Here is a 16299-nt window from a genome sequence, read left to right on the forward strand (position 1 = left end):
AATCATGTTTTTGTGAAATATATGAAGTTGTGTCAATTATCTTGTCTATTGCTATTCAAATTATTTAGTAATAGCTTACATTCCATTATTAATTATATGGATAAGCTTATTATATCCTTAGAATGAAGATTTCTTACAATATTCTTTATAATTTACCTTGTTAAGGTGATTAATTAAATTTATTCAATCTTGTTACCTCCTCAATAAGACTGCATAGATGATACTATACTAACCCATCATAATATTTGCAGAATTATTTTTCAAGAAATTCTGTTCAATATATCCTATTATCTATGTCACAAGTAAAATGAGTATAGTAACTGTCAAATAAAAATACATTTCTAAAATGAATTAGTCAAATTTCTACTTCTCCTTGGAAAAGAAAAGACACATTTTACTAGTTACATAAAACATCTCTTTACTTTGCAAAAAGAAAAAAGAAAAAATACCTGAATGCAATGACCATGAGAACTGGAAATTGTTCAGAGAGAGTGTACACATAGTAAAGACAATAGAAGCTTGGGAACAAAACTTTACAGAGTTCTTGTTCCATTTGCTGGCAGTGAGCACCAGAAATACCCTGGTTCCATTTACTCTTCTTTATAAAATCTCTCCTGATCATTTCTCTAAAAAAATAAATGCAGTAAAATTATAAGAAGCTTTCTGCATTGTTATGATGTAATACAAAGTGTTGCTAGGACTTTCTGCATGCAGACTTGAGGCAATTTAGTCCTTTGAATAGGCAGTATGTGCCGCCAAAAAAATTTCTGTCAAATCTATATATGAGTTCTTGCTGTTAATCATATTTTTCAAAAGTTTAAAATTAGAAAGAAAGAATTTTGCTCATCATCTAATGTTATCATTATTATTGTTTTCAAGTCACTTGCTTTTAATTTTATAATTAATTGTACATGTAAATAGTAAAAAAATTATTCACGATGCTCTCATAATGTGATTTTTAGACGCCACATTTAAAGGTGTCCTTCAGAATAAATAACAAGGAAAAGGGATCGTTCATCAGTGTAATTCTTCACTAAAACAGGTATCTGTCCCATTCATCTAATGTGACATTGACCATGGTGGAGGTAGAGTTGATGATGTGATTGTGTCCTGGAAAGTGGCTGAAAGTGAGGCTGCTCCCCTCCACTATATATAATATATTTCATGCTTTGCCTTTAGAGAGCTAAGGAAAGAAATAATTACTTGTACTGTAACCCCTTCCCCATTTTATAACAAAGAGAAAACATATAAGCCCTAGAGAATATACCAATCACTGTAGGCCCCTGTCATGAGCTCACTTTCAGGAATCAGCTTTTTGAAATCTAACTTCATAACAGGGTAACTGGTATCCAAATGAGTCCAGCTAACAGGCAATGTTTAAGCAACAGCCAAACTAAGGCACAAGGTGTCTATAATCAATGACTCTTTAATTAAGAAAGCCTTATCAAGAAAGCTTACTAATCAGAATATATACAATTCAGCATATTTTTGAGATACTGACTTTAATTTCCACTAATTAGGAGCCTGAGATAGGTATATCACAAATTCAAGATATGACTGGTCTACAGAGTGAAGAAGATAGCCTGGTCATTTCCCTCCCCTGAAAAATAATCATTTTTTTAAAAAGCTGGTGACGTGGGTCAGTAGTAGAATACTTGTCTCACATACACACAAGATTGATAGTACTGGAAAGAAAATAAAAGGAAGGAAGATATAGAAGGAAAAAAGGTGAAGACTGAAAGGAGTAAGGAGAAGGAAGGGATGGAGAGAGAAAATAAAGAAGAATAAAAACAAAGACTACATTTAGCTTAATGTTAGCCCAACAAATTTTTCAGGCTACCCAGTCTATTAACCACAAAGGCATAATCCAAAGTATTAGTTAAATAAATAAATAAATAAATAAATAAATAAGTAAATGTCAAAGGTTCGAATGTGTTCAGCAAGTTTAATGTTTACTTTTCTAGCATCTGGATTTCTCTAGCTATAGTGTTTATTAACAGTCCCAGGGAATCAGTTGGAATCAGTAATAAAGTTGGGCACAAGAACAGATGCTTCATTAAACTCAAATATGAGTTTTGAGTCGATTTTCTTAGTAGTATTTGTGTTGTGTTCAGCTTCTACATTTGGGAAATATAAACATGGTGAAAACCTTATACAATCACCAGTTGATTTAATGTCTTCTCCCCCTCCTCCCTTTTCCCTTCCTTCTTGTCTTTTTCATTATCCAACCTGACCTGGAACTTATGATGAATCAGAGTATGATCTTACCCCCACCTTTCAAACACCAGAATTTTATTGGAATAAAGATTCAAGAATGTAAATAGAACTTTACACGATAATGCCATGTTGCTAGGTTTGTTCAAATTTCTTATCTGTGAATAATTAAATGCTGAAATGCATCAGAGACATGAACATCAGTGGCTCACAGACAAGTGGTGAAAATAGGCACAAAGGAAGCTAGAGTTAATGTGATCCACTTTCTTGTGTACCATACAAGTAGATCTTAACAACATAATATACATAGAGCATTCAGGAATTTCAAGGTTGAAACATTACTCTTTCTAAATAAGTCAATTTATTATATCTTTGAAGATCATGAAGCAAATTCTCTTTACTTTTATTTTTTCTACCCTTTCCTTGTGATCATACTAAACTTTCTATGAAGTTTGATTGAATGTTATTGCTACATGCATCCAGCACTTTGTACTCATAGCTTGGCACATGGGATAGGGTTCTCCTCTTTTTTGGCTATAAGACATTGAAGAAGTTGATAAGGCCCCCAGTGTTCTGAGAAAGATGGACAAAAGCCCTTTAACTGTAGTCACAGAATATGACTAGATGTCAGTAAACAGTAGTAAAGTGTAGTAGCAGGAAGCATTGAGAGAGCTCTCCTTAGAAATCTGTACTTTGTAGAGGGGAAAACTTCCATGGCCTCTATCATTTAATCTACTTTTCTCTGTGATACTTAGAAGAGCCACAACCTCTAGTTCTAAGCTTGTATGCATTGATTAGAAAACAAAGCATTAATTGATAAACATTTAGGACTACTTTCTTTTTATTGTTAATTTTTTAACTGTTTATTGATTCTTTGCAGATTTCCCATCATGCATTTCAATCCTACTCATTTCCCCATCCCCTCACTTCAGCCTCTGCCTTTGCAATGCCTACCCCCCAAAAAATTTAAAAGTAAAACAAAAAATCAAAAACAAACAAACAAAAAAGCAAACAAACAAAAAGCAAATAAAAATATCTAGGCCTAGAAACTGTAGAGTGCCTTAGTGAGTCACAGAGTATACCTTTTAGCCCACACATCTTTACTTGTAAGTGTTCATTGCAATGAGTCATTAGTCTGGTTCAAGGCCTCTGGCTTCTGCTACACCCTCCAAACTAGGCCCTCAATGGAACTTCTCTTGAATAAACTATTGTTGCCTTATGTCATGAAGATCCTGTAGTTTTGTATCTGCAGATTCAGCCCCTTCACCTGCACCAGCAGTTCATAGATGAGTTTAGTGTTGGGGTATGCTACCTTATGGTCCTGGTTCTGGGCCTGAATGGTAGCTAGTTTGGTCAGCTTGCCAACTTTTCTTCATCATCACCACTCAGACAAGCTCTCCATCACTGCCCCAGCTCAACTAATATAGCAGACAACAAGGAGCAGGGCCAGTTCTCCTGTTCTCACACCCTCGGGTCCAGCTCACCCGCACTCTCACCACCAGGGCCAGCTCTATTCTTTTGCCCAGGCTATATGCAGGGCCAGCTTTCAGTATTGCTGCCCTTGGTGAGCAGCAGGACCAGCTTCTTCCAGTCTCGTTCCCCCAAGATCTGATCTCCTACCTGTTTCAGGTAGCAACGAGGGAGGGGAGGAAACATATTTCCTTTACCTTTGCCATCCCATGGTATATGAATGAAGGGGCTGGGGCAGCTCTTCTGCTCTCATACCGGCTCACCTGCCAACAGTGTCAGCTCTAGGGTACTGCCCAAGCAAGGTACAGGGCCTGCTCTTCTGAGTGCTGCTGCCAATGCTGCAGGACAGTGTTAATTCTTCCATTTTCATGACCTCAGGGCCAGCTCCCCCGCACACACAGGTGGCCAGGGGAATGATATAGATATATAGGATATAGAGATGATAAGATAAAAGGGTAGATTAATGAAACTACTTTTAAAGAACAACTTGTTTAAAATGTTTTACATTGGTATAGATTTTAGATTATGTTTAAAATGTTTTACATTAGTATAAATTTTAGTTTATTGATACAAACTTGAAGTTAATTTTGTTATACTGTATATATATATATATATATATATATATATTTCTATTCTTGTTTGAGGTATTATGTTTATGTAACTCATTTAAAATTGTAATGGATAATTAAGAAATAGATTCATAATTAGTCATCTATGACAATCATATTTATAGCCATGTTAGTTAAGTCTTCTAGGTACACATAGATATATTTCAGATAGATAGGTAGTCTTTAAACACTTCAAAGACCTACAGAATATGGCATTTAAAAGGTGCATTTCGGGAGAGGCAGTTCTCCTTTAGGACTAGTTTTTAATGAACATTCAAACTTAGGATATCATAGGTGCTACATATTTTGAGAGATATTACCCAAATTCATTTGAAATCTCCCTTTTTTTATATTAGCAAAACATAATAAATTTGAAGATGAATTAAAAAACCTAATTAAAAACAGTACATAAAACTAAACAGAGATTGCTCCAAAGATGAAACATAAATGGCTGAGAAACACTTTTTAAAAGTTCGAAATCCTTAGCCATGAGGGAAACGCTAATTAAAACTACTTTGAGAGTTCATCTTATACCAATCAGAATGGAAAATCAATGTAACAAATGATGGCCCAGGATGACAATGCTTCAGGAAAAAAAGGGAATGCCTACTCATTGCTGTTGGAGTGCTAATGGGTACAGCTACTGTGGAAAGAAGTATAGAGATAGATAGATGAAATAGATCTGTCAAAAGTCCAACTGTACCACTTTCATACATATAACCAAAAGACTCTCCATCTTATTACAGAGATATGTTTAATCTGTGTTCATTGCTACTCTATTCAGTATATCCAGAAATTGCATGCAGTTTAGTTATCCACCAACTGATGAATGGAAATGAAACTGCAGTTCATTCATATAGGGCAATATTATTCAGCTGTTAAGGAAGATAAAATGCAGGTAAATGAATGGAGATATAAACAATCATCCTGAGTGAAGTAACCCACACACAAAAGGACAAATATTGTGTGATTTTTGTTTTAAGTCAAAATTAACTATTAAACTTTTTGTATTTGTTCATTATTTAAAATAACCACAGAGGTTAGATATCAAGTAAGTAGCATTAGAGAGGAGAGGAGTTCTTCCAAGGAAAGGGAGGTAGAGAATAGTGTTATAAAGAGAAAAAAGGGGAAATAGAATAAAGTGATTAAATCAGGAAAGTGTTAGAAGGGCTGGGAAAAAGAGGAAATATAGGGAGAGACAACTAAAAACCTTTTGAAATACCATACAGAAACCTAATATTATAGAAGATTCCCTAAAATATGTACATACATGAATAGAACTTAAATGGACTCAGCATACAATAGAAGAGACAATTCCAAACTAGACATGACACTAGGTAAAAATCTTCAGTGACAGGAATGGGTTATATCTTGTTGAGTGATTCTTCAGGGGGTGCCATAGACCCCACACACAATGCCAAAGCTATTGGTTACTCTTCACAACCTGATAATAAGACCAGATTACTGAACACACAATTTATATAATCAAACATGGAGAAATCAAGCTAGTGCACAACAAGAAGCTTTATCCCTACTGACTAGCATTCATAGTATTGGAAGGTACTCTGCATGCTATGGCAGAGTAAAGTAATCAATAGCAGACAACTAAAAACTCTATGACCTACAATAGCTACCTATCTGGCAGATATATTAGCGAAACAGTGGCAAAAATGTTGTGGGAATGTGTTAGTTAGGGTTTCTATTGCTGCAATGAAACATGATGCCCGAAAATCAAGTTGGGGAATAAAGGTTTTATTTGGCTTACACTTCCATATTACTGATCATTATCAAAATAAGTCAGGACAAGAACACAAACAGGCCAGGAGCCTGGAGGCCAGAGCTGATGCACAGGTCATGAAGGAGTGCTGCTTACTGTCTTGCTTCACATGACTTCCTTTCTTATAGAAGCCAGGACCACCAGACCAGGGGTGGCACCATCCACCATGGACTGGGCTCTCCCCATCAATCACTAATTAAGAAAATGCTCTACAGGCTGGTGATGGGTGATGTTCTGTATGCTGTGAATATATGTTGCTCTGATTGGTTGATAAATAAAGCTGTTTGGCTAATGGTGAGGAAGAATAAGGCTAGTCTGGACATTCTAACTAGAGAGAGAGGAAGAGAAAAACAGCAGAGGAGACACTGTTAGCTGCCACCAGAAGAAGCAAGATGTAAAGGTACCAGTAAGTCACAAGCTACGTGGTATAGATTTATAGAAATGAGTTAATTTAAGATATAAGAACTAGCTAGCGAGAAACCTGAGCCATTAGGCCACACAGTTCATAATTAACATAAGCCTCTGTGTGTTCATTTGGGTCTGAGCAGAGTGGAACCAGAAAAACTTCAGCTACAGGCTGGCCCACAGCCCGATCTTAAGGCAACATTTATTTCAGTGGAGGTTTCCTCCTCTCAGATGACTAAAGTTTGTGTCAACTTGACACAAATCATTTGTCATGGTATCTCTTTCCTTGCTCTCCCACTCTGTCCCTGTTCCAGCTGGAACCTCCCATTCCCTTATGTTCTCATGTCCCATTCCTTCCCTTCCTCATCCCCAGTTTGCTCATGTAGATCTCATCTCTTTCTCCTTCACTGGGCTATCTATGTGTCCCTTTTGAGGTCCTCCTTGTTTGCTAGCTTCTCTGGAGGTATGGGTTGTAGTCTGGTTATCTTTTGATTTACAACTTGTATCCACTTATTAGTGAGACATCATGGCAATAGGTAGAAACAGGGTGCTGGGGGAGTTCCCAGAAATCCACAAGGATGACTCCACCTTAGATTACTAGCAATAGTTGAGAGGGTGCATGAACTGAACTGGTCTACTCCAGTAACCAGATTAGTGAATACCCCAACTGTCATCATAGAGCCTTCAACCAGTGACTGATGGAAGCAGATGCAGAGATCCATGGCCAGGCATCAGGCTGAGCTCCAGGAGTCCAATCCATGAGAGAGAGGAGGGATTCTATGAGCAAGGGACATCGAGATCGTGATGGGAAAACATACAGAGATGGTTAGCCAAACTAGTGGAAACCCATGAACTGTGGACCAATAGCTGTGGAGCCCCCATGGGACTGGACTAGGCCCTCTAGATAGGCAAGACAGTTGTTTAGCTTGGACTGATTGAGAGAACCCAGGCAGGGGCATCAGGATCCATCCCAGGTGCATGAGCAAGCTTTTTAGAGCCCAGTGCCTAAGGTGTGACATCTTGCACAGCCTTGGTGCATTGGGGAGGGCCTTGAACCTGCCTCAGCTAAATGTACCAGGCTCTGCTGACTCCTCATGGGAGACCTTGACTTGGAGGAGGTGGGAACAGGGGGATAGGTTGGGGAGGGAAGGCTGGGGAGCAGAAACGGGGGGAATCTGTGGTTGTTGTGTAAAATGAATAGAAAATCTCTTAATAATAATAAGGAATGCAAAAAAATATTAAAAACAAATAAATAAAAATTGACACACCAGGGCAGGGCCCATACCCAGGAGGAGTGGCCAACGTAAAATAGACTCCATGTTTTCTATTTTGTTTTGTTTATTGGGAGGTGCATTTTGCTTTGTTTTCATTTTATTATTTCCTTATTGTTTTTATTTTATTTTATAATTAAATTTTCTTTAAAATTTTATTCATTTTGATCATTTTCTTTTCCCTCTCCTAGCTCATCTGTGATCTTGCCCACCTCCCTATAACTTAATTTCTTATTTTTGACTGGATCTCTCTCTCTCTCTCTCTCTCTCTCTCTCTCTCTCTCTCTCTATCTCATCTTGTATAAAAACACCAAAAGAAAAAAAGAAAATGAAATAAAGTTGTTTTTACTTTGACAGTTTTTATTCTTTGATAGATGTTCATATGCTAGCATAAATTTGAAACTTTCAAAAGAAAAACTGCTATAATCTGATAAAATAGTTCCAAAATTAGCTCCAAGATCTGTAAGATTCCTTCTAGTCAGTTGAATCTTTAGTAATAGCATATTGGGCACTTGCATTACCACCTAGAATATTACTTTATTTTTGCAGACCAATTTGTATGCAAGAAAATATTCCTATTGACTTTTGACACATCATCACAAATTATCAACTAAAAGCATCATGATATGGCTATCTCACAGTTTCAATTAGTCCAAGAACTTGGCCTGAGGTTAGACTGGCCAAGATGTTATGTCTTGACACAGAATCTCACCATTAATGGGACCTTTCTGGAGACCACTGTTTATTGACCAGAAAACACTCTCATTTCTCTATTATGATCAATTGCCTGGAGAGCAAAGAAGAGCAGTGGATCTGAGTTCTTTAAATTCTTTCCTCTAAGTAGAACATAAATCTGGAGTTTTCAGTCTGCTTTTCCATAGTTTCCTTCCAAAAGTCCCTTCCACTCTCCCTTCTACCTTGTTCTAGAGGAGAGAAAGGTAATGACAGAAATTATCTTTTTGTTCTTTTGTTCAGTTCTACTTTCTTCATTCACAACACCACAGACTGTGATTACCTTTTTCTAGTATCCAACTTTTTTTCCAAGTTTTAGTCATTTCACAAGAAAAAACACATCATGGCAATGTACTGTCTACCTCTCTACAACCACATAACAGCAGTGACTTGCACAAGAAGGAAATTGTTTTGTGTACTGAACTTCAACATCGTCAAGACTTAAAATTTCCGAGTCATTTAAGCTTTGTGTGAGTTAGTTTTACTGCCCACCTCACTCTTCTCAGAATCAAGAAGTTAAACTATAGGCAGCTCAGAGAACAAATGAATATCAAGTTCTTACAGGTGGTTAATGTACAGGGGAAAGTACATCATTGAATGCACAGAAAGACCAAAAAAATGTGCAGTTTCTTGAAACACTTAACGTTAGCCTCAAGTGGCACTGGCACTTCATATATGTGCTTTAAAAAACAAACTAGCCTTACTATCTTGACCAATGAATTCAACATGGAAAACTGCTTTGCTTTGTGTTCTGAAAAAGAAAATAGTCTTTTTGTCCTATTTGTAGTCATAGTTCTAAGGTAATGATTAATTCTTTAATTTGCATTTTCTTTCAAGGTTCTGATGAATATATCAGTGTCAAATAAAGGAATGCTCATTAAAAGTAGATGAGTGAATATAAATTACATGTCTTATTTTTAGCTATTGTCTTTTATAGTCTTAATTTACAATTACCACCATTATTCATGACACTCGTAACTAGGAGATACTGATTTTTATGCTCTCATTTTCTACATTTTTATATTAGTTCCTTACATTTCAAAAGTTAAAAGAACAGTTTGAGTTCTAAAACTATAAATTTTTTATAAATTATTTTGATAATTTGAGGGAAGACTTGAAATCTTCACAGACAATGTCATAGGTTTCACCTTGAGCTTTTTTATCTCTATATAATATAAATTTGAAATTTTGATTTTCAAAATAAGTATTCAAAGTTCTTTATATTTTGACTGAAATTCTATGATACTAGCCGGATTGGAAATAAGTCAGTCCAAAGCTGCATGTGATGGTAAACACTTGACATTTCAGCTGCCAGAAGGCTGAGGCAAGAAAGCACCCCCATGCTCTATAGTGCACCCTATGCTCTATGCCTGAGAGTAGATTGAGACTGTCTCAAAGAAGCACAGACACAGATATCTCACTTCTGATGTTCTTTGTTTGTTTGTTTGTTTACGCTTTCAACTATAGCATTCCTTTAAAAATAGTTGTGGGAAAGATTTCCAAAGTTTTCTCTTATCTCCCTGGAATATGGTAGTCTTTCTATTGCTAGAAGGCCTGGGAGAATTCTTCTTTGCTCCAAGTATTTCTGTTGGTGCACTTGCTGTATACCTGCTCTATCTTGATACTTGAGGTACATCCATTTTCCAAATCGAGAATCAAACAAAATATCCGAAAAGGAAAAAAAAAAAAAAAAAAAAAAAAACAAGGAAAGACATCAGCAAACATAGTATTTAACAAAGTAGTTCTTCTTCCTAAAAGAAGAACCCTAAAAGAAGATGCTAGGTGTGACATCTTTATTTTCTATATCTTTTATTGTTCAACCCTTTCTGTGGTACAAGACTTGTTTTTGTAGCTTTCAAAAGCTTTTCATGATGAGAATCTTCACTTTATCCTGGTTATCAAAAAATATTCTCTTTATAAAGAAGATTTGACTTAGATATAAAGAAATAGTAAATCTCCTTTATAAAATAAACAAATTGATTAACATTTTCTGAAATAGTAGTTATAAGGTATATGAGAATTCAGTGATGACAAATTCTGTGTATACATAGCATGTGGTGACAATTTGAGACAAATTTTGATATGTGAACCTTTCAAAAATAGTTTATCTAAATAACTGCATGCATTAAATTTGTTAAAATAATCCTTAAAATTTAAAATTTACACTAAAATCCTCATAATAAATCAAACTTTAAGACACCCATATATATGTATATTTATATGCATGTGTGCATATAGGTGCATGTATGTATGGATACATATATCATTCACACATATATATCATAAGAGAAAATAAATTATTCTAGACTGATTAAAAACTAAAGCAAAATAAACAAATTAAGCATACATAAAACGCCATGTTTTAGTTAGCATTATCCTGTGAAAAGTGATATGATTTGAGGTAGTTTTTTAAGTTACTGAAATCACCATAAATAGATACTAAAATGCCATAGAAAATTCATATTTATGTGGAATAAAGTCCTTGAGTGCTTATTTTCTCCAAGCTATTTTGTGTTTCTAACTTCCAGAACTTTATTTCAATAATCAATTGGATATAATTGAGCATCCCCTTGGCTTTTCATTTTAGCCAATGGGTAAATTTGGTTTGTTTTGAATCCATACAGATCTGTCTTATTCATAATCTTTTATATTAGGTCTTTGATTTATGATTTGAATTAGAATATGAATGGGGAACTTCCACATTCCATTTCACTCCCTTGGCATTGTAGGAAGAGCCCAGTAAAGTACTAGAATATGTAATTTCAAAATAGTCATCATAATGCCAAGTGTGTGATTCAATAAAAACAGACAGAGACAGGCAAATTATTCATATGACCAACAAGCCTAGTAATGAAAGTCAATTTACAAGGTAGAACAATACAAAATCCTTGGTAGATTAAAATATTCTGTAGTTCACACAAATACCAATTATTAGTGTTCAAAAAGCATGGTAACAAAAACATCTGTGCATTTTGAAGGTGTGTTTGTTCTCTTCTTTATTTTTAAAATCCTTTCTCATGAATAGAGCTTTTTCATTTTCCATGATCTACTCTTCCATATGACCTATCATTTCCTAGAATACTTCTGCACTTTCCTGACACATCTTGGCCAACCATTTGTCACATTTAAGCATACCATTCTCTACTTACTTTGTTATCTTTAATATTCTGCGTTTTACACACCCAAAGCAAGTTGTGATATTTGTTAACAGATATTTCAAAGGAAGTAAATATCCTTTTGATGCATAATATTATACACTAATACAGGTATTTTATAATCAATACTATGATTTGAAAAATATTACAATCTGACTAGCTATTAACAAAATAAGAATTTGAAGAAATTCTCTGCCTTTAAAGACCCTTTTAAATTCCCAGATATTTCAAGAACTTGCCAGGACTTTTAAATCTGCACACTTATGCAAATTTACTTGGTTACCATCTGTATTTAGAATTTCCACTTCTACTTTAAATAGTTATTTTTATCTTATACACATTAAGGTAAATTCAGTGATGACTTCATCTCTTATTATATAAAAAAAACAAATGCACCTTGTTTTGTTTGTTTGTTTGTTTTTTAAGCTACTTGTGTTTCACCTCTGGTGCCAATTCATGTTCAGTCTTAGAAACCACTTAAAACAAAGAGCTCAGAGGAATCATCACTGTGACACCTGTGCACAAACTGAAACCCAAAGTATTGCTTGGCCAAATTGTCATAGCCTTTGGCCAACAGTTTCACAATTCATCTGGGCATTAACACTACTCGCTGTTTCTCTGACAACTATTGATTCAGTATGAATTGTGTGTGCTGATACCAAGCAACACTTAATTCCATCTGATGAAGAAAGAGCAATCCTTAAATTTCACCTTGGTTCTTCAGACTTGTCCCAGTTCGGATTCATATTTGCAGGCATTAAAGTCACTGAATCATTAAGAAGAAAAAGAACTGAAAAGAACATAGTGGCAGCTTATAAATTTAAGAGGATTGTAGAATGAATCTCAAGGCTACCTTGAGAAAGACACTTCAAAGCAACAATATGTTGCACCTATGCCTGAGGAAGAATAGATGCTACATTGTGTCATTAATTCCATTGATGCCACAGAAATTGAATTTTGTAGGCTGTGTTCCTATGGGTACAGAAAGAGTCAGAGAAAACAAATGAGGAGAAGGAAAAAAAGATTGCAAAAAGGGAAGGAATAAGAAGAGGGGAAGAAATTATGATGGAGAAAGAAAGAGTGAAGAGGATAAAAGAGGTTAAGAACCAGAGAATGAGTGAAAGAGACAGACTGAGAGAACTTTTGCCTTCTCTTCCCTTGTCAAAAAGACAGAAGATAGAGGTCAGTGGTAGAGTTCTGTCCTACACTAATATATATGACTTGTATTTGACATTTGAGGTAATTTTCTTATAAAATCTCAAAATAGTTTTAAGTTGCATTTTACTAGTGCTAATGATATTGAACATTTTAACAAACAGCCTTTTGTATTTTGGGTGGGCAATACCTCTCTCAAACTAAACAGGTCTCAACTAAAAAGCTCAGTTCCAAGAATGGTTTACCTCTTTTCCATTAAGTGGACAGTGGGGTCCTATAGACCCTCTAAATGTAATGATTATTTCCATTTCTCTTTGTTATTACCTAGAACTTAATGGTATGATTATTACTGAAGACTGCTAATACTTGAGTCATAAGACATGGATAAATCAAGAGGGTACTCACCTGGAAAGAATCACAGTTGCAGTGAAATCATGTATTACAAAAAGCAAGCACTACTGGAAATTTTTTGATTCATTTTATTCTTTATTTTTGGTGATTGCATAGTCAGAAACATTGCTATTGCAAAAGTTTTCACACAAAACCCCATATGTAATATATAGTGGTTTAAGATCTACTGTTTAAGAAGCTCTGTTCTTCATAACCAATAAGTAGACATTCAAAGTCTTAGGCCACAAGTACAAAATATCCATTATTCTTGTAATTCATTTATGTAAAATGGCTTTTGAAGATGTATTCTTTAGACTTGGAGTCATAAATTGAGGGGAAGTGGTAATTTCTATGAATAATAGTAAGCTGACAAATTGTTTAAGTATAACAATTGTGCTCATATGACCCATATTTAAAATTCCATTTCATGCATTATTTACTAAGTCAAATGTAAGACTTTATGTGAACAGGCATGGGAAATGTGTACCTGACCTGTCTCTTCTTTACTTTCTTTAATTTAATGCTTTGGTATTATTGTCTTGGCTGAAAGCTTCCTTTCTGCAAGACTTAAATGTCAGTAGGATTCGGGGTGACTTCAGGGTGACAGTGCTCTGTCTCTGAATGTAAAGAAGTATCTGTGAGTAGACAAGTGGCATTCCTTGTAGATGTTAAGGAGGTTTCACTGGCAAAAGGAAGATGCAGAAAGGATATAAAATGTCATATTCAAATATCTATTTATTTTTAATTTAATTATTTTATTTATTTCTATTACATAAGACAGACATGTTAGTAATTAAATAACAGGCAAAAATAAATTAATGAATCCAGCTGAGCCTATTAATCACCAAGTGAAGTGATTCTGGCTAGCTCAAACATAGTCAGCAGGGCTCTGGTAGGCCTTGCCCTTCTGATTCCCTCTATGTTTCTAAAAACTGCTATATTACATTCCTAAAGCTATCCTCCATTGTCAATTCCTCACCCTGATGCTGACTGTTAAGATCCAGCTATCAAAATTTCAAAGTCCAGCAATTAAAAGTCCCCTTGGTACACTTAATTATCATGCCAAATTAAAATGAAATGCCTCATCCTAGCCCAGGGTTTCCCATTGTACCTTTATAAACTTCCTGTTTTCTTATGTGCCACATCTGTCTTCCCACTATCCAGAGATAGTTCTTTTCCCCATTCTAGGGCAAATATTCCTGCCCTGTTTCCCTTGTTCCCTTCCATTTCTCCCTCATCTTCTATCTCCTGTCATCAGCTCTTATTTCCTACCCTCTCTTCCTCTGGGGCAAGTAAATCCTTTGTGCTGAGAATTTGTTCTTGGGGTGTCATAGGCTGATTGTGAGGTTTCCTACATCGTGGGGGCTATACTTCAAAGATGATGATCCATGTAAAATTATGTCAAGGAGATACTTTTTTTTCTTGTTTATTTACGTACTTTCTTTTTTTCTAACTGCACAAAGCCTGAACGTAAAAGCCTTCCTCATTCTGTAGTGGCTCTTCAGAAAATTTGCCTCATGACAGCAAATCTCCTGTAGAATAACACAATTCAGAAAGGAAGGAATACTCTCTCCTCATATCCGCTAATGGCAAAGTTGTTTAATGAGCATAAATATCCTCAAAATGTTCACTGTAATGATTGCTTGTTAAGCATTTTGCTGACATATCGTCATATCTTCACTTGCAAAATAGAGAGACTCAGGCTCATAGAGATTAATTTCAACAAATTTACAAACCCAGTGAGGGCTAGGTCTATGCACTTATATTATAACACATATTAGTGACTCATTTCTTCTGATAATACAGAGTTGATGATGGTAGCTGGTTCTTAAATAGAATTGATATGTAAAGTTCTGTCATTATGGAGTCTAATACTAAGTTTCAGCAAATGATTATTATTTTAATCATTTAATGTATTTATGTATGAATTTAATGTAACTCATGTAGGACTCACATTGCATATATTTGCAAGCTATAGGTTAACTTTAATAAAAGCTCTGAGATTTATAATTTAATATCAATTTTAAGATTTTTATTTGCTTTATATGTAACTTACATGTTTCAAGTTTAAAATCAATTTTTTAACTACAGTCACTATATTGATTAGATAAGTCTTACAGTCCTGCACATACAATCATAATACCATTTGTATCACAATTGTAAACTTACAAAAAATAAGGACATGATTTAACTGCTATTTATTTTAGTCTAAAACTGAACTATTTTTGTCATATTAGAGGACCACCAACCTTAAATATAATACATACAATGCACAGAAATTGCATCATTGAGCTGTTCTTCCTGAATATTTTATTTTTAAATACTGAATTTGAAATTTCCAGTGGAATCTGTCTAGTTATCTCAGGTGGAGTGTGGTGCTAATAAAATCTCAACCAGAGATCTAAAAACACGAGTTGATTTTCCTGCTGCTACAAAATTCAATAGATGGCACATATTGGAAAGACAGTAGGACATCATGATTAGTGATGGTGTCCTCTCTTGTATACTGTAATTATTTCTACCAAGTAGAAAGTGTATTGAACATACTGCCTAGCAATTCTAAATCTAACAGCAGACTAATGAACATTAATGTGCTTTATTCTCATTTGAGTAAAGCCAGAAAGTTTTACAGTAAGATGTAAATGAAAAAATAAACAAATAAGGATATTTTAGTGTAATAAGCTACTGTAAGGCTTCACATAAAATCAGCTTTTTCAGCCAGGTGGTGGTGGCACTTGCCTTTAATCCCAGCACTCGGGAGGCAGAACCAGGTGTATCTCTGTGAGTTCAAGTCCAGCCTGGGCTACCAAGTGAGTTCAGGAAAGGCGCAAAGCTATACAGAGAAACCCTGTTTCAAAAAACCAATATATATATATATATCAGCTTTTTTAAACTAATTTACCCATTAAGAATATAATGCATTCCATAAATTACAGAGCCAAATTTTCTAAAAAATAGCCAATAAAAATAATATTCAGAAAAAAATGATTCTACAAAGGTTATTTTACCTGGTTTTGTCTTCCAAACTCTGGCATAGAAAATGGCTCCAACACAGTATTTTTCTTCAAATTGGGACTTGAAAATGCAAACAAATGTTGAACAACAGTATATTCTAGGAGAAA

Source organism: Peromyscus maniculatus, chromosome 15 (genome assembly GCF_049852395.1).
Source record: "Peromyscus maniculatus bairdii isolate BWxNUB_F1_BW_parent chromosome 15, HU_Pman_BW_mat_3.1, whole genome shotgun sequence".
NCBI classification, from domain to species: Eukaryota; Metazoa; Chordata; class Mammalia; order Rodentia; family Cricetidae; genus Peromyscus; species Peromyscus maniculatus.